At 40.0% G+C, this 19958-nt stretch overlaps 1 pseudogene across 1 annotated transcript; it reads left to right on the plus strand.

Moving 5' to 3' along the window:
* The first annotated feature begins 6496 nt into the window (after positions 1–6496).
* On the plus strand, positions 6497–18627 carry LOC144657326 (patched domain-containing protein 3-like; annotated as a pseudogene). The gene is made up of 6 exons (XR_013571507.1): positions 6497–6762; positions 7436–7520; positions 11668–11772; positions 12484–13715; positions 15448–16592; positions 17136–18627. The product of XR_013571507.1 is annotated as a patched domain-containing protein 3-like (transcript).
* The last annotated feature ends 1331 nt before the right edge of the window (positions 18628–19958 follow it).

Here is a 19958-nt window from a genome sequence, read left to right on the forward strand (position 1 = left end):
CTCCTACGCAGAGGCGCCTTTAGTGAAGGGGAAAAGGCGAAAATCGCGCGCTTTCGTTCTCTCTCCCCAGGCTCTGCGCGCTTACTTTTACCTCTCCCCATTTCTGCGGAGGAGAGAGGTCCAACCATCTTCTGTGATCTTCCTTGTAAATGATAAAAGAACTTCTAAAGTGTAAGCCTGCGTGCAGCCGTCTCCTATTTCCTTAGGCGGAGACAAAAAAAAAGAAGCGTGCAGTCTCGGCAAGCGTGGCCGAGTGGTTTAGGGCGCTGGTGTTGTAATCCGGAGGTCACCGGTTCGAGGCCTGCCCTTGCCACTAGCTGGATTTGTTTCTCGGTTGTCCCGAGTTCAAATCCTCGACCACGCTTTGTATATAGCCAACTGGTCTGCCTCCTGCCAGTTGGGATTTTTAACCCTGTTATGTTCATTTATAAATTATTTGTTTCCTTTGTTTCAGTGGCATGCCTGTAAACTAGCTATCTCGTTGAGATATGAAGCTAAGTGCATGACCACTATAAACACATATTTTTATTTTTTAAAGACCGGGCCAAACGAGGATGAGAGTTGATGACAGCTGACCCTCTTATAAGGTTTCGTCAACTCTCATCGACTATCATCAACTCGGGCCAGACGAGAACGAGTGTCCGACAAACTGTCATTGACTCTAGTGAAAATTTGAGCACGTTCAAAGTCGATGAGAGCGCAGTACCATGCCAAACGAGAGTGAGAGTTAAAATTCTCATCAACTCTTATCCTCGTTTGGCCAGGGCTTAAGAGATGTCTTTTTTAATATTACCCCTCAATGAGATGCTACTCCATTGCAGGTAATTTTACCCCCTACTCCTTCACCATTAACCCCTACCCCCACCCCCAATCGCAGCCATTTGCTATATGGTCCTATATTGCCTTAGCAATTTACGCTATTTGGTGGAGAGGGGTACTGTGAGAGTAAAATATCTTGAGCAATAACACAACGCCAGGACCCCAGCCACGGCTCCTCAAGAAAGAGTGGACTATTTTTAAACTAGAGTCAAAAGGTAAACTATATGACCTACCATGTTCCTTGATCTTATGACAAAGTGTCAAAGTTTCACATTTCTCGGCGTCGAAAAATACCGCTTTCGAGTCTTTGATTTTTGTTCGGAAAAGCGAGAAGCAAAGGGGAGCCAAGTTGAAAATTTTAATGAACTTTTAAAACGAAAAGTAAAATGCTAAACTAAGCTCAAGACTGACAAAGTACAACCTTCGTTACAATCTAATGTTACTTTCCTAATGTAAGGTCTGAGCAGCAGCTTTCGGCTTGGCACTTCCAGGATGGTATGATTGGAGAAAACTGCATGAGCGTGAGCTACGATTGGTCGTTGAGGATCAATGGATGTTCTTGGAAACCATCGACCAACTATAGCTGCATGGCGCTCCGAAAACTGGTGCTCTGTCTAACCGCGCCCAATGATTTAAACAAATACATAAAATGACGCCTCAATTTATATTAAACGGCGAACTAGCTTCGAAATAAAAATCGACAAGATAAAACGCTTGAATGTTGACTTGCTCAGCTGCGCTTTTGGTCTCCAATATTAATTTCTAATCCAAGAGAAAGTGATATTTTTCATGTTGTTTCAAAAATTCAGTTCTAGCAAATAACTTCATAACAAAAAGCTTTCTCTTGTGGTATTTTCACGCTTTTCTTAGCCAATCAGGGGCCGCGGCCTAGCCACTCCGATTTATAAAATAGGGAACAACTTCACCTCGTGAAGTGCTTCGTTTTAACCTTTTTGTTACATACAATTAAAATACAAGTAAACGAAAGTTAATTACAAACTATTTACAATAAAAATTCATAATTAGAAAATTAAAAAAATTAAAATATATACAATAGTTCTAAGTTAATTTAAAAGTAATTAAGAAAGTAGTGCAAATTGTCAAAAACGTCCGCGTGGTTACACAACTTAATACTTTAGTCGAACGCGTTCTCTTTTTTAGTTGATATTGACTAAAAGATCAATCTCGGTGATGCCACACCTATCCGCCATTTTTTCGTTAATGTGTTTCCTCGATACGTTTTCGCCTACTGTCCTAGACTGTTCACAGCCTCCCGCTCGCTCCCGCCCCCTCCCCCTCCCCCGAGCTTCGCGCTCACGCTCGCCAATTCTCTCGCTTTCTTTGAGTTGAAATATAGAGAGGCTTTGGTAGCAAAAGGCCACAGCGATACTAGTGATTATTAAATAAATCTCATCCCGTTGCTTTATCTAATACAATGTACATATAAAGTCTATGCAAGCTGTGCGCACAGCAAGTTTTTTTAAGTGCATCACGCCAGCATCAAACCTCGAGCTGTTAGATCATGAGTGACTTGCAGATTATGTCGGTGTTTCTCCAAATACGCTCCGTGAAGGAACCACCGTCTTTCAATTTCGTTGCAAATCGCATTTCGTCTGGTTCTTTGGGGCTGTTCACGGCTTGGTTCTTCAGTTGATAGTTCCTCTGGTACAGTTGTTGTCTCAATTTTTGAAGTTGTCACAAGCTTCTTCGCTTCGCAAGGTTTCAAACTCTTTCTCTTGTATTCGCGTTCCTTACCATCCGCAAAACAAGGCGAACCATCAAAGCTGACATTACACGCTGATTGTCTTTGGACTGAAATTATTGCTTCTTGATCTGATTTTCGTCGCAAACTGCCGATCCCAAATCGTGGCATAGCTATCTGTGAAAGAAATGAAGATGCACCGTTTGTTAATTACACTAATGTTCCTACAAATCAGCATGTGTACTTGAAACTTCTTTCTTTTTTAGTTTGAGCGGCGACAAAACGATTTTGTAACAAGTGCGGAACGATTGGTCATGTGCCGTTTTGAAATCTTCAAAAATCTAAGACATTCACAGTAGTAAAAAATGATTAACAAGCTTGAAGAATTATATACTTACATTTGTAGCGCTACTAGAGACTTCGTAAAAGAAAAAAATTATAGAGCCAAAAACCTTTACTTGTGAATGACTTCAAAATTATGGCTTCAAATGACTTCAGAGTGCGCGTTTACAACGGATAGAAACTAAACAGAATACTGCGTAAAGACATGCTAATAGGTATGCTCATACCGTTTGCCCACATTCACTATAAGTATGTCTCTAATTAACACGCATAAGTGTAAAAAAAGTACGATAATTTCTTCAAAACGTTTGGACGCTTCACAAGTTCCTTTGCAACTTGACAAATTGAGCTAATTGCTCTTGTTTGTTTATTTGTTTGTTCCTTTCTTTCTTTCTTTCTCTCTCCGTCTGAATGGAATGCAAGTTGTTGGAATGTAAGGACCCGCCACACCTATCCTCCATTTTTTGTTAATGTGTTTCGTCGATACGTTTTCGCCTATTGTCCTAGACAGCCACTCTCTTCACTCGCTCCCGCCCCCTCCCCCCTCTCCCGCACTTCGCGCTCACGCTATCTTCGCGCGCCGATTGTCCACACTGATACGATTAATCAAGGATGGGCGCTAACTGAGGAAATGCATAATATTTAGTATTACCCTACAAACATCAATGGCGGATCAAGAGGGATCCCTTTTTCGCGTGTGTATGTTGCAGCTAGGGCTTTCCACAAGTTGCTCGAGATTTCCAAAAAAGTTGCCCGTATTTTCTCAAAAAGTTGCTCAAAAGTTGCTCCAAAAATACAAAAAAGTTGCTTCTGATAATAAAAGTTGCTCGAAAGTTGCTCCAAAAAATCCAAAACGTTGCTTCTAATCGAGAGAATTTCTCTAAATATATGCTAATTTCCCTTTGAGAGTAAGATTTCTAAGCAGTTTTATGCACTTTTACAGCAAAAGAAGTATCTAAACAACATATTAGGGGGAAAATTTGTTAAATAACAAGGAATTCTTTAACTGAGAAAAATCGTGATGATATCGATGACGTCATGTTTGTGACGAATTTTGTAATGTTTTAATATGCAGAATGAGCCGAAAGGTGGAACGTCTTAAGATGTTCCTCCAAAATCTTCGGCAAACTTCGTAAATCTTCGGAAACGTTCGTATTGCCTTTGAACAACACTCGGATTATCTTCGGAGATCTTCGGTCTGAAAATTGCTTAAAATGCAAAAAGTTGCTCGAGAGAGAAAAAGTTGCTCGAAGGGTAAAGAGTTGCTCGAAACATGAAAAGTTGCCAAAAAGTTGCCGAGCAACTTGTGGAAAGCCCTAGTTGCAGCTTAAATCCGTTTTCAAATTAAATCCGCGTTTCCGACCTTGATTAATCTGCTTCAACCTGAAGATAACACTTTTACATGACAAAAAATAACTTGAATTTGTTAAAAGAAAGTCCAATAGATTGTTATCTTCAGGTTGATACAGATAAAACTAGGCTGGAAACGGATTTAACCATAAAACCCGGAACATGTTCACCCAAAATATTTTTAGCGAGGGGGGAGGGAGGGGGGGGTCATTTAAAAAAAATGTCTCTCATAAAAAAGGAGGGTGCCCAGAGCCCCTGGGCCCATCCCCTAGATCCGCCACTGAACATTTCTTATGCTTAGCACAAACTGGTTTAACCCTTTCACTCCTAAACGCGCATTCAGGCGCTATTTGGAGGTGCAGTCATTGATTCACTTGTGACGTCATTAATTAGCACGTCAGTGGAATTTCGTGATGAGAATCTGATAGAGCTTGAATCGACCTTTCTACAGGACTGTTCATTTTGAATATCAGTTGCATTCTGACAGAGCTAATCAAAGAAAAACAAAATCCATTTTTGGTGCAAAATCGTTGTTAAACAGGCCAGTACACCTGTAATTGGTCAAGGTCCCCTTTTCAGGATTTTTCCATTGATAATGTCAAAACTTTTTTGGCCAAAAGATAGGATATGAAGAGTAGAAAGTAACGAGAATAAGAAAGCGAGAAAAAAAGGAAGCAAAAGGGGCAAAAAAAATTTGGAACGGTTCAGCAAAAAAAAAAAAAAAGTCCAAATTTTGGCTTATGCGCATGCACCAAAGTAAAATATTGTACATTTTTACACAGAATCTTCATGAAAATGTTGCTGAAGTGTAAAAAAGTGCTTCTTTAGCAAAGTTGAGGTAAATTCCAGACCATAGCACCAAAATTTCAGTTTAGCGGCTAAAAAAAACGCGTTTTTTGAGGAAAACTTGGGGGTCAAAGGGTTAAGAAACTCAACAATACTAAACTAGCTTGTTTGAGGAAAAAAAAACCTGGGAACGAGCTGATCGATCCTGCGCGCGCTGCGTCATAAACGCTTATTGTGACGTCAAATTTTCACTTCGCTCTTTTTCGCGGAACGAACAAGTTGTGTGTTCATTGTGAGAAGAAAAAAAGTTTTGTTGTAAGCATGAAGTTGGTACATCTAACAACGGCGCTGACGTTTCTCTTGTTGTTTTCATATCTTACGTTTCCTGCTGAACGAGAAGGTAAGATATTTCTGGTGTTTTCAAACTCAATTCCCGTTTTTCTCTTTCTCGCACTCTAAAATTACTACCCGCGAATCTAAAGAATGCGTTTCTCTGTTAAAATGTTAGACACATTTGCTTCACTCAACAAGTCATATAGATTTTATTCGCTGAAAACAGAAAAAAAATAAATGCCAGCTTAAGGAAAAATACTGTAGCTATTTACCGATTGGAAAATTGAACGAACAAAGTTGTTTGATTTTCCCGTAAACTAGACAACTGTCTTTACCATGGAAATATTTACAGTGAACACGATGCACGCGCTTTCTTTTTTATTTCTTTTTGACGCGCGCGCTCAAACCGTTACATTCAATATTCAAATTCGTTTTTGTGTCTAGTGCAAAGCGCAGACATTAAGCTATAACGCTAAAATTTTTCAGTAAGTACTTCATATATAGCAAATTATGACGTCATACTAACCAAATTCCACTGAGATTTCTAATACGTGACAGCGTACACGAAGTATTTTACAGAAATGCTTCTCTGCATAATAGTAGTCGATAATCACTCGTTTTGCCTTCGTTATTCCTTCGTGAACAACTGATGACAACGTAGAACAAACGGAACAAGTCTAATTTGAGATAATTAAGACATTAATTACGTCAAAAAACGTCAACACAATGTATTGCGCTAAAAATAATAAATTCTCGGACGTTTGAAGACCGTTAAAAGACAGCACGCGCAAGACCCTGCATTCAAATGGGATGAACGTTGACTTTGCTTTCTTGGGACAGTGCAAGCGCGCGCTTGCGGCGAAGATGCATTTTAAATTAATTTAAATGTACACGCGCGTGCTGTCTGTTAACCTCATTTTTTACACTTACGAAGACGCGCGTGACGGTATTTTTAACGCTCACGAAGAGACAGAAGTGTCGAAACGTCCGAGAATTTATTGTCTTTTAGCGCATCAACGACACTTTTGTTCAGATGTACGCGAGAGTAATTTATTTAAATCTCTTAATGTACAAATTGCTTCTCTGACCATGGCGCGTGCCCGATATCTTACATTGTGACAATGCGAGCGCGTGCTAAAAGCGAAGACGCGTGCTGTCTGTTAACGGTATTTTTACGCCGATGAAGAAACAGAATTCTCGAAACATACCAGAATCTTTTGTATTTGAGTGCACCAAGAATACTGTTGTTTAACTTTGTTCATACCATACATGCGCTACACAGTTTTTTCCTGATTCGCGTACAGCTGTCGTGTACACAAAAAGTTTACAGTCGTGTACAGTTGTCGTGTACGCAAAGTTTGCTTTTCCACAAAGCTAACGGATCCAGCTTAGCTTTTCCACGAAGGTAACAGATTGGAAGAGTGTCAGAGGTGAGTGAGCTTTTAGTTTCTTTCTTAAAACGTATTTTTTCGGTTCGCCACAGCTTTCGAACTAGGTGTCAATCCGGCCGAATGAAAGGTTTTGAAAGTTTTCGAGTTAATTGTAAGCTTACTTGGCGCCGACAGAATCTTCATGCTGTAAATTTGCGAGCGACGTCTTTGAAGCTTGAGGGGAGATGCACGCGGGAGGTTACTAAGCACGAAAAAAGCGCAAGAATCATCCATCTCTTGCTTCTATGAGGCGACTCTAGCTATTATGCAACGTCTACTGCAGATGGCTTTCCAGCATCACCTTGCACTTGTTGATAACTTCTACCCATATTTCTTCACTACACTGTTGAAGCTAGAATCCTCTACAACTATAGTCTATGCCGACAAAAACCTAATAAATACACTACCGTGACCGAGCAATACAGTAATGCACAAAGCTCAATAAAGCTCAGCACTAGACACATGTACGCAGTGCGGACCTATTTTTCTCAGCAGCTATACCTTTCATTAAAGAGTTGTCCTCTTTATTTGTTTCTCTTACTATTAGACATATTATTGTCATACACGGCCACATTTGGTTTTTGGCTTAATTTTGGCTTTTTGAACGAGGAAGTTAAAAGTTTTTTGAAAACAGAATGCAAAACGTGACAGTTATAAAATCGTTTTATTGCAGAAACTCTGCAACCAGTTGAGAATCAGGACTTCTTCTATATGGATTTTACCCATGGCATGATGGGGCCGGAAGCAGGCTTGACAAGGTTGGTGCGTAAAAAGACTAGTTTTAACTGTTGTCTCGTCATGTTTTCAAGTCACAAACCTGGTCCCCCGGCATCTCCGGGCGAAAAGAATACCCTTATTCTTCGCGCCTTACCGCTACCTTGAAAGTGGAGATGGCCGGGGGACCAGGTTGGCCGTGCAACCGATTGAATCAAACTTTTACGGCAATTTTTGACGGAAAACACTGTGAAGTTATATTTTGTTGATAAGCGATTGCGTTGGACAGTCCAAACTTCCTCCCTCCATTAGGGAAACAATGATAGATACAGCTGTCCATGGCTGCCATATCCTCGTACCCAGGGTCTTCGTTCACTTTGACCAGTGGTCAGGAAACGAGCGTTTCTTCAAGCCTGCGCAGTAAGGAACGAGACTCTAGGTACGAGAATGTGGCTGCCACTGCCTGGGTGATATGGCTGTACACATGCGTGAGGTACTAGCCAGGCCATATGGTGTTTGCTTTTGTATGTGTGTATGTTTTAAAGAATAGTTAAATTTTCTTTTTTTTGTAATCTTTTTAAATTATGTACATATTTTTTCATATATTTTTAAGATCTTCTATCCCTGTGCATTTTATTTTTATTTAATGTCTTGCAGTGATGGGAGCATGCTTCCCTTTGCAAGACCCCCCACGATGTAGATGAAGTCTCCTTCCTAATTCCTCAGTTCTTGCTTTTCTCTCAGACCGCGCCCACAGGCCATTCTTGAAAACAAAAAATATTTTTCTATTTATCACTGATCATTCTTGAGAGAGCTTGGAAAAGAGGTCTGGATATTCTCCGCTGCTCTCCTTCTTCCGCTCTACGTGCACACTTTCGCTTACCGTTTACGTACATAATAGACATAAGGGAAACGACAGAAGGAAGTCGTAAAAGGACTCCTACTAGTTTGAGATATTTGCTTGTTTGATAAGTGTTACTTTTTATGACGAATTTTTTCGATTAATTTTCAGTGTGCACACTTTTTCTACATTTTTGATGGTTTGTTTTGATTTTTTACTTTAATGCCAGCTTGATGCCGAGGGAGAAGAGGGCAAGGTTTTGATTTTTACTTGAAACGTTTTACAGATCAAGTTGAAGCGTAATTTAATAGAGAATTCCTAAATTAATTTATTTAACTTTTCGAAAAGCGCGCTGGGAACGGGGTTATTATGTCACAACGAATGTAGTGCGACTAACGTCATCACTCTGATTTGTCATATCAGAAGCACATAATCTTCAAAAATATTTTATCACACTTCGACGTCTCGCGAGGGAGGGGTTCAAGAGACGGAAATTTCTCAATATTCCTCGTTCCTGTTAATAGTTTTGGACAATTCGTTTGTCTTGTTTTTTACAGAGGGATAACATTCTTTATTCACCCTTTCTGTATATTGTTGTCTTTTCTTTACTGAGTTTATAAAACCAATTTTAGAGGTAACGTCAGTGAATGTGACATGAAGTGTAAGTGATCTGCCTTGCGTGACTGACGTCATCACTTCGATACATCCTGAATTTACCTATCTGGGGGGTCTTGAAGTCTTTTGGTGTTTGTTTTTTTTTTTGATAGAAAAGCTCTTTGCGAGAATCAGCAAATTCAACATGAGTAGCCCAAACATACGAGCTGATTTAATCCTTTAATATTTCTTTCTATAAATTTTCCAGGCGGATTTTTTTTTTTGGCTGACCGACTTCCGGTCACTAAAGGATTATGCATATGGACGTAACTGATATGATAAATATACAGTGTGATGAAAAAGATTTGCATATTTATATTTCTGTGTGGTACTGTACTCATCGATTGTCACGAATTTTCAGTCAGTTACACTAAGACGAGAAACTTCGACCTAAAGGCAGCGCTAAAGTAACTGAGGCGAAGAAATTTCAATCGAAGTAACTTACAACTATTTTGTCGCCGCGAATATTTTAGGTGGGTTTTATTTTATTGTTACTTTTTGCTCATTTCGTGCGTAGGTCGATTTTGAAACGAGGGATTTGTTTCTACACATGTCAACTGTCCGCATGCGAAACTAAAAGATGCGGCTTTTTTCGCTGCCTTCAGTTGCTTGTATTTGCCACTGAAGAAAACCACATTTCTCACGGTGTTTAGTTTCAGTTGTTTTTTATTTACGAGACTCTGTCACAAGAGCGAAACACTGGAGTGGATTTGTTTCTTGTCTAAATATGTAGAATTAATTTGGTCGGTCAGTGGTTACCTTTATGTGCCCCTATGGTTTTATAATAACATCAGTAGAATTTCGTCACAGCGCGATACATTATATAAGATCATATAAAGCCTGTATCCCAATATGCTTGAAGCAATCTTAACGTGAAGCAACTGCAATACAGGTTATGTATAGAAATAACACGCAAATTCGGCCTGTTTCATTTATATTCCTAGATAGATCGAAAACGATGGACAACAAGTATTAGATTGATCAGTTATTAGGGAAAGGGCGAAAGGCTCCCTGTTTCCCTGAACAGTTTAGAGTGAAAAAAAAGAAATACAGATAAATAAAATACCAATATATTTTTCGTGCAAAGACACAAGACACAACCAATCTACCATCTGAAAATAATCTGTCTTTGTTCTGTCAATATTTTGAAAAGTTTGATATATTATTCTGTATGAAGCAATATTTTCCTCTCAAAAATCATTCCAAGAAACCAGGTGAGCGGAAAACCAAGAATATGCGACAGAAAAAATACAGCAAAAGGGCTGAAACTTTGAATTGACAACGAAGCAGATGAGAAAAATAAATATTGTTGTCCTTGGAGACTAGCTTATGTAAACCTCATTCAAAACACTTCTTTGAAGTCATTTGGAGCTGCCGCTGCATAAGTTAAGCGTTTCTGTCTTTTTTTGCGTTGGTTTTTCAAAACGCTTTGTAAGTTTTAAAGCAAGATATACTTTAAAAGCCGGCTTTCGAAGCTTTAAAGGTATAAAACATTTAATAAACCGACTTTTCTTGTCGATAGAATTACGAATGGGGCGAGCGAGCGATTGGGTTTACACTCCAAAACTCCGATTCTGTCAGTCTTAGCTGAGGTGAAAATTCAAATTTGAATACCAGCTGACACTTTTTCCGACAAAGGAAATTGAAGATGTCTGCACGCAAGCAAAAACTGGCTTACTTGTCGGAATTAAATGGCAAAGGCTTTTTTTATCAAACCTATACCGGTTGCCATTAAACTAAGGTACATATTTATTCAACCGTGATCTGCAATCAAGTTGTCACTTTAGCCGGTAAAATACGAGAAACAAGATGAATTTGCCACGGTACTTGAGAACAATGTAAATAGATATGGCGTGACAGCTTATGTCACGACATATTAGTCACGTAAGAAGCATCGACATAAAATTTTATGTTACTAAGGTAGAAAAATACCGAAGATTTAATTTAACCATGGTGAACACTTGGTAGATTGGGACGGATTTAATATGAACGACAAACTTTAAAGTTGGGCGAAATGTTTTAGATACATCATACGGAGTGAAATGGGGTTAAAAAGATGTGCCAGAAATTATTTATTTGGCCATTATGATAAAGAATTGTCTTTTAGCGGGCTTTTAATAATTCCTCTTTTCAAATCCATTAAGCTGTCAAGTTTTGACAGCCAAATATGACAGCCATGAACAAGTTGGGGGCTTTTATAAATATCATAACTACTCATATTTTTTAATTAAAATGAGTTCAAACAAGAACTGGCATCCGTATGAATTACCGGTTTGTTCTATTTATGGTTTATCTGAATCGTGTCTGAACTATTACAAACTCTGGTTACTTCAATTACGCTATGCGGACGTATTTTTTTTTTGAAGAGTTTATGCTCTCAATTTAGACTGTCCTTGGAAATGGCTGAGAACAATTCATGCGTATCGTCGTCCACCGATTTTAGTGTATTTGTTTACTGAAAAACTTAAGCTTTCGTTTCATTACAATTTTCATTTTTCAAACGCCGGTCAAGCGGGAATTTTTTTTTTTTTTTTCAAAAAATGAAATTGATCTAGAAACTGTCATGTTTCATTTTCCACTCTCAAACCACATATCTGTGTGGATTTAGGCTTACAAAAGCGGCATTTGTTACGTATATACCTAATAAAATGGCTGTACCGATTTACTTTGTAACACTTTTAATGTTTCTTTATCAGATGAATTTGTGAGTGTCGATTTACCAAGTTGGATCAAGCACAAGTTCACCGGGTAGCTTGGGCTTTAAACTCTGAAATGGCGCCGGATAACAACGAGACAAAAGGGTACGTCATTGTTTAATTCTACTATTTACTACTTGTAACAACGTCAGAACTGCTCTAGATAGCTATAAAGAAATGTATCGTGCAAGTCTCTAAAACAGACTGGGATGAGTTGGAACCAACTGGAAAAAGTGGCCAAGGACAGGGAAAGATGGAGATCTCTGGTGGACGACCTATGTTCCACAGGAACTTAAGGGTTTAAGTCAAGTCAAGTCTCTACAAGCAAAAACTCCGCTATCAATGCCTTACTTACTGATCACTTCAGGGTGGAGTATTTCCCGGTATATAGGTATATGTTGCCCAACGGGTCCCCAAAAAGTATGGTTTTCGACCAATTTTACACGTTCTAGTTTGAATACTATATGGTGAAGACTTTCTCTGCTTGGACTGATTGGTCTAAAAAATCGTTTCGTTATTGAACGGACCGGCTACAGGGAAGTTATTTTATGGGACCAATATATACGTTAAGAAAAGATAGGAAAGTGACCAAAAAGGTCACTGGATAGACAAAAACTTCTTCAGATTTGAAAAAGTCTGCGAAGTTTAGAGGACAGGTCTAAAAAGTGGTAATATAAGGCTTCGGCTAGAAAATAAGTCTATAAGCAAGATCTCAACTAACATCTCCGCAAAAATCGTGTATAAAAATGATATCCAATGTTTGACAACTTCATTCGTCTTCAATTATAAATCTGACGTATCTCCATTTTCTTTCAGTTGTTGCTGTGAACACCGCTATAATCCTTGTTCTCTGTGGTCGTCGTTCTGTAGCTGGTTTGTGCGCCGTCTTGAACACTTTTTCGGTTGGTTTGGCGAAGGAATTGCGAAACACCCGCTTTTTACAATCCCAGTATGTCTCGTGTTCGTCAGTATTTGCTCCGTGGGCTTTGTCTGGCTAAAAGCCGAGAACAGAACGGAAAAGCTGTTTATTCCTCAGGATAGTCAAGCCATTAAGGATCTTGACGTCGCGGAGAAGTATTTTAGAGTCAAAATTCGAGAAGAGATTTTACTACTTGTTGCGTCTTCTGATTCTGGAAACGTTCTTACTCGCGATTGCCTAGAGCAGGCACTAGAAGCACATGAAGCGGTCGTGAAGTTGAAGTCTTATTCAAAAGTTTGCGCCACGTTGTCCGGAGAAACTGCAAAATCTCCAGAGGATTGCATGATGATAAACCCCTTGGAGCTCTTCCAGTTTGAGCAAAGTAAACTGAACGTCTCAGATTCAAAGATCCAAGCTCAAATCTCTAGCGAGTACACAAACCCGAGTTTTTTTCTCATGCGCAATGGCCGTCCTTTCAGATACAACTTCAATCGCATGTTTGGTGACGTAACAAAAGATGGTAGCGACATTACCAGTGCAAAAGCTTTGCAAATGGTTTATTTATTCCGCGATCCGAGTGATGAAGAGGCGAACAAAGAAGTTCTTGAATGGGAGAAAACATTCGTGAAAAAAGCCGCCTCGTTGGTGGACAAACTGTCCTGCTTTTCAGTTTATTATTCCAGCGAGCGGAGCTTAGATGACGCAATCTCTGAGAGCAGCGGTTCTGATATCACACTCGTGTCAATCACTTTCACTCTGATGGTCACCTTTGCTTGCGTCATGCTGGGCAAGTTCCTGAATCCGCTGACCGGACACTCTTTGCTCGCGAACGCTGGCGTCTTCGCAGTGGCTCTTGGGATTTTAGCCGGGTTCGGTTTAGCGATGTGGTGCCGAGTGCCTTTCGTAAGCATGGTCGGAGTGTTGCCGTTCCTGATCCTCGGAATCGGAATCGACGACATGTTTATTCTGGTAGACGAGCTCGATCGACAGCAAACTAGCATGTCAGTGGTAGTTGGGGACAAACAGTTAAAGAGGTCATGGCCCGTTCAGGTGCCACTATTACCATGACAACAGTGACAGATTTGGTAGCATTTGCCGTCAGCACCTCTACCTCCTTTCCAGCGATAAGGTGAGCTGCATAACGCGACAAAGAGGAGAATGTTGAGTTGTAATATGCTAATGGCCGTTTTTATAAGAAGACCACCTTATCCGTAAGAATAGACACATTTAGTATATACTAAAACAGTGGGTAGCGTTTTTGGCGCGCGCTGATTGGCTACCATAGGCGTACGGGCACCTTCGGACCTGGGGGGCGGAGACCTTATTGCCCGAAAAAAGGCATGGGTTGAAAGCCGAATAAAGAGGCATGAAATGGACAACAAAACGTGCATTGAAATAGTTGTGTACAAACCTTGCCTGCTTGCAAAAAGAAAACTATAGTTCTTTAATTAATTTCGTGGTGTTGCTCGAAGGTGTAAATGCACTGAATCCTTTTTCTTCGGAAATATTTTATTTATTCACTCTAGTTCAGCAAAAATTAAAGTATTTTTGGGGAGCCAATTAACATTGTTTTTCCCCCACTTGAAAGTTATACAAAAGCGTGAGAAACATTCAGGGATGAATGGTATAAACATTTTGTTGAAAGTTTTGAGCTAGCCCTGAGAACTTAACATTTGAGTCAAAAGCATTAGCTTCATCATATTTGTAACAGGGTCTTACACTGGATCCACCGCGCTCAAACGCTCAAGCTACGGAAAAGCTGATTGCAACTAAATCAAACTGAGGGGTCACGCAGAATTTGCGAGAAAAATCGAATACGCGATTATAGCAATTTGCGAGAGGAAACGAAAGCAGATGAAAGAGAAATTTGGACTTTTGAACCACAAAGAACGTTATATTTCCAGTACTTTTTTCTCTTGATGTAATTCGTTTTAACCATAATGTTGAGATTTGTCGGCTTATTTTCTATTTTTTCTCTAGGCTTCTTGCCCGAATTCTAAGCATTTTGCCCGAAAAATTTCGCCACTGGGGGGTGCTGCAGCCCCCCTTGCCCCCCCTTGCCCCCCCACCTCGTACGCCTATGTTGGCTACTCAAACTCCGAATATCCTTTGTTATTCACCTCCGAGCAACGCGCACGAGAAAATTGTAATCTTTGAAGGGTAAAAACTAGTCAAAAATCATCCTTTCGGGCTATATTATCCCACTGTTTTAGTATACACTAAAACAACTATTCACCTCAGTGTTGGTGGCTAGTGGTGGATTTTTACCTCGCCGCTTTGCGTCTCGGTAAATACCCACCACTAGCCACCTCCACTCCGGTGAATATTTGTTAATTATCCCGAAAGCATTTAGCCGGAAAGATAATGCGACCGGACGAATAGTGCGTCTTCTAGTATAAAGACGGCTACAAGACGCATTATCCGTCTAGATGAGTACTTTTGAAGTGCCCTGAACGACGAACTACGAAATATACTTGATCAGACAGAGCCTGTGCCGCAACAGAGGACTATCTGTCCGGACAGAAAATGCGTCCTCTAGCGTCCTCTAGTATAAGAACGGTTCATCGTAACCTCCCTTCAGTTTATTATCACTTCTTTGGAGTTTTTCTATCTAAGAAAACTGTTATTTTGACCTCGGCCTTCAGAAAAATGACTTACAAAATCCTGTCAGCTTCTTTATAATTGGACTGAGAATATTAAGATGGATTACAAAAAAAGGTTATTTTTTCAAGCGCGCCATACATAACGTAGCTTGTTTCTTGACGTTAAACCAAATTCTCTCAAAGAGAACAATAGAAATGTTTACAAAACAGTAATGAGAATTTTAGTTCTGATCATTGTCTGTTGTCGTTTATTGTCAGGTACTTCTGTGTGTACGCTGCACTAACGGTGACTTTCTCCTACCTCATGATCGTCACCTATTTCGTCGCCATTATGTCTTACGATGTGAGAAGAATCAAAGCCGGTCGCCGTGACTGTTTACCATTCTGCCGCGCACCACCGCCAAAAGAAAACGAGCCGGCCTGGGACGAGCCTCGCCCACAGACTTCGAACAAGGCGATGCTAGCTTGGGCCAAGTTTCTTACTCTGCCTATCACCAAGGTAATGGTGGTCATTTTTTCACTGTCGTTTCTTGCCGCGGGAATATACGGAGCTACGAAAGTGGATGAAAGCTTCGACAGAAGTATCTTAGCCAAAGATGACTCATACCTAAAGAAATTCTTGGGTGCACAAGAAAAGTATTTCGAATTAGCCATACCCGTCAGTATTGTCGTGGATGGCGATGTTAAATATGAAAAAAGTTCAGTTCAAGAAGAGTTGAGAAACTTGGCGAACATTGTCACCTCCAACGAACATTACAAGGAAACTAATTTGTCCTGGATCGATACCTTTTCTAAGCACGCTCAGGCCTATAATATGAATATCAAGGGAACAAATTTTGTACCGGGATTATTATCGTTTCTCGCCATACCGCAATATTCATACTTTAAACAAGATTTGAAGTTTTCAAGCGATAATAAAACACTGATAGCATCTCGTATTATAGGCGTCATGAAGAACTCGAGCAGCTCGACATTTCAAAAGAACGCCATGCTAACCCTACGCAAAGATCTCTCGGACGAGTCGAAACTAAACGCCTTCCCGATCACTCGTGCGTTTATCTTCTTTGAGCAGTACGCAATAACCTCAAGTGAGACCATAAGGAACCTTCTGATCGCGGCTTTGGCGGTGTTGATCGTTACGAGTCCTTTCCTGGTGGACTGCACGGTGACGTTCCTTGTGGTCCTCAATTTTGTGGCCTTGGTCCTTGAACTGTTTGGTTTAATGGTCCTTTGGGATGTGTCCCTGAATTCCGTTTCCATGATCAATCTTGTTATGGCCATCGGTTTCGCAGTGGACTACAGCGCACACATTGCGCATGCGTATGTGATGTCAGACAAGGAAACAGCCAATGAGCGGGTCGTGGACGCTTTGAGTACACTGGGCGCCAGTGTCTTTATGGGAGGTGAGTTTAATTTAGCACGCTTTGTGTCATAGTGTTTGTTAACGTAGTTTTTGTTTGGTAAGCTTTTAAACTTGCGCAACGTATCATAATCAATCAGAGCAAAGTTTTGTGCTGTCCAACAATCAAAGTAAAACCAAAACCAATCCTGATTGTAGTAGCAGCAGCTGTAGTAATAGTATATCCTCACTGCACACTCATTAAGTCATCGCATAAGGTTAAGTTATGGGAAGAGTCCAAGACTGATGAGGTAATAGGCTGTACAACAAGGATATGCACAGAGCTTGTCAACCGCCACCAGAGGAGGTGGGTGGGTTACAAAAGATAACTTTCTATTGGTAGTACAGGATGAAAAGAACATGTTTGTGGGGCAACAAAATTTATACTCAAAACGCGCAAAAGCGTTACTAATACTACCAGCACGAGCAATCACGGGGGGATGCGAAGAAATAATGAGCTTATTAATTATGAAGTAAGAACAGCTATTAAATGCGGCAAAACCTTGTTGAACAAGGGTTACTTAGTACTTATGCTTCTTTGCCGTAGGTTTCAGCACCTTCCTTGGTATGATAGTTCTGGTATTCGCCGCTTCGGAGATTTTCCGAATATTCTTTCGGATGTTCCTCGGTATAGTCCTGTTCGGCCTCCTCCATGGCTTGTGCATTCTACCTGTTTATCTATCTTTGTTTTGTTGGAGACCCGCTGTTACCAAGCCCCTCTCGGGACGCGTCAGCGTAGAAAGCCTGGAGGGCGGGGCCGCTGACAACGAGGACGCGCCGTTGGAGAATTGCGGCAAAGCGGTTGCCGGAGGATCAGGTAGGGGAAGAGATCTGGGGAGCGCGTCTTCTAACGAGGGGTTTGAACTAAACGAGCCAGTGAAACAAATGGATGGCAACGTTAATGAACAAAACATGAGCCAAGAAAACGAGGATGGCGATAAAAGAGTGGAAGACGCAGAGAGCCAAAAAGACGTGCTTCCGGTTAACAGCAATGAAAATGCTAACCAAGAGCAGGAACCGAATAATGAAAAAGGGGACAATGCGGAAAGTGAAAAGAAAGATCTCGCTACAGAAGAAAACGAGTCCAAGAGAGAAAAGCCTGAGACATCGGCCAGTAAAGATACTGTTTCAAGTGAAGAGAACTTATCTGATGCTTCGACAAAGTTGTAGACTAGGCTTGTTTGATTCAATAGTTTGTACAGATAATTTTTTCTTTCAGTGGCACGTGCCGTTGACAACAATCGGTAATTGACATCTTTATGTTGGTATTCCTACTGCTTGACCAATCAGAAGCCACATGTTGGAAAACCAACAGAACGGTCAGCTGTCAAGAGTTATGAGTGACAGCAGTACAAAAGCCAAGTCTCTGGCTTCATATGTATGTAATGTGATCAGTGAGATTTTCGTTCTATAAAACAGTTTTGCTTTTAAATTATAAGGTATAGTAAGTATACATCAACACCTTTGTTGTATATTTGTAAAAAAAAAAAAACCCAGCAAATTAATGAAATCATTATTGATGACTTATATGCCCGAACTTTAAAACTGTTTTTGTCAAAAACCGTTAATCTTAGAACCGAATTACAAAAGAAAAATCATCCTGGAAACTTAACTACAGGGTGGAACCCCAATATCACACTGACTAACAGTGAAATATACTGGAACAGAACCCCGGTATAACGAACACACTTCTTCATACCGGAGTTTCACTGTATTTCAATTTGAAGACGAGTCATAACATTCACAAACAATAATTATGTAGCAATGTAGCGTTATTTTTGACCGGTAAGTAGCCTTTTATCGGCTTCAGTGTACCCCGGGCAGTGTACTAACGAATTGTGATGATCATTTTTGTATAAACTTATCTAAGTTTAATTTAATTAGTTATTGTATATTTGAGAGAATGTACAGAGAATGTAATTGCGATATCAAACGGTTTGTTGAACTGTAACTTGCATGCTGAGTGTTATACATGTACATACAGAAGTATTTTTCATAACCCGACCCATAAAAATAAACGTACGGCATCTATGCATTGATTTCTGGTGTGAATATGTTAAATGAGTGAATAAATCTACAAGGACAATATAAACAAAAAATTTTCTTTGACGTTTATGTTACGTTTCTACTCAAAAAGGGAGAAAAGATCCTTGGAAACCACCCTCAATCTCCATTCGATTGCATTGGGCGGACATTTTGAATTTCTAACCCTTTCACCCGGCCGTGAGTTTTCCCCCCAAACCGCGTTTTTTAACCCTTAAACTGAATGTTTGGCGCTATGATCCTGAATTTTACTTAACTTGGCTAGAAAAGCTTTTTTCACACTGCAGCAACATTTTGATTACGAATCCATGTAAAAAAATTGCAATACTTCACTTTGGTGCATGCGCATAAGCCAAAATTTAGACTTTTTTGCTGAACCGTTCCAATTTTTGTGTTTTGCTGCAGCCGCAATGGCTGCAAGCAAAACACATTGAGAGCTGAAGTTTGTGCCGTAAATGGTGTAAGTGCCGTAAGGTGTAAGTGCCGTAACAGAGGAGAAATCTGAACTACCGATGTCAATCAAATCCATGAACAAACAAAATCGAAACCAATGAACCGTAGCGCTGATCGCATTCGAAGTTACGGGCCAAAGTATTCGAACGCAAACCACGTTGGACACGTTGGAAAACAGAAAACCGATTTAAAAGTATATCGCATTGGGAAAGAAAACAAACTGTGGCGCGACCACTCCAGTTTTATGAGAAAATTATTCTGCAGTTTTCATCATTTACGAAAAGAGCGAAGACTTGGAACCTCGCCGAAGGTCATAAATATTTTCTCCAAAGGACCGGTTAGTGCACAGTTTGTAAACTTTCGCTTTGAAAATAAACTTACCCTCACCTTGTCTACACTGTCTACAGCATACTAGTACTGTATTAACTCTGAACTTCATATTTTAAAATAAAATGTATGAACGTGTAACTTGTCACGCAAAGACAGCTGGAAAGGAATATACCATGCTGGTAGGCTGCACCGCTAATTGTAGCTGTATTCGAGCTATATAAAAGACAGCTAGAAACGAATTAATACTAGTAACATCACAATGGGAAAGAAACTTATTCAGTGGTGCACACCGTCGAAAACAAAGAAATATTAAAGGAAGTTCTCATTCACCAGATTCACTGCATCAGATGCAACATTCGTCAGTTCGTGTTTAAATGCGTGGCGACCAGTTTGTTTACTAGTTATTAAAAAATAATACGGTCTTCATTTAATAAACAGTTCATCCTTAAATTTCAGCTTTTCTACGACTGACAGGTAGGTACTATAGTATAAGCCCCGCTAAAATAGCTGGAAAGGGAAAGTTTTTTGAAAAATGAATTTTTGA

This window comes from Oculina patagonica, chromosome 6, assembly GCF_052425735.1.
Source record: "Oculina patagonica isolate OP01 chromosome 6, crgOcupat, whole genome shotgun sequence".
Classification (NCBI taxonomy): Eukaryota; Metazoa; Cnidaria; class Anthozoa; order Scleractinia; family Oculinidae; genus Oculina; species Oculina patagonica.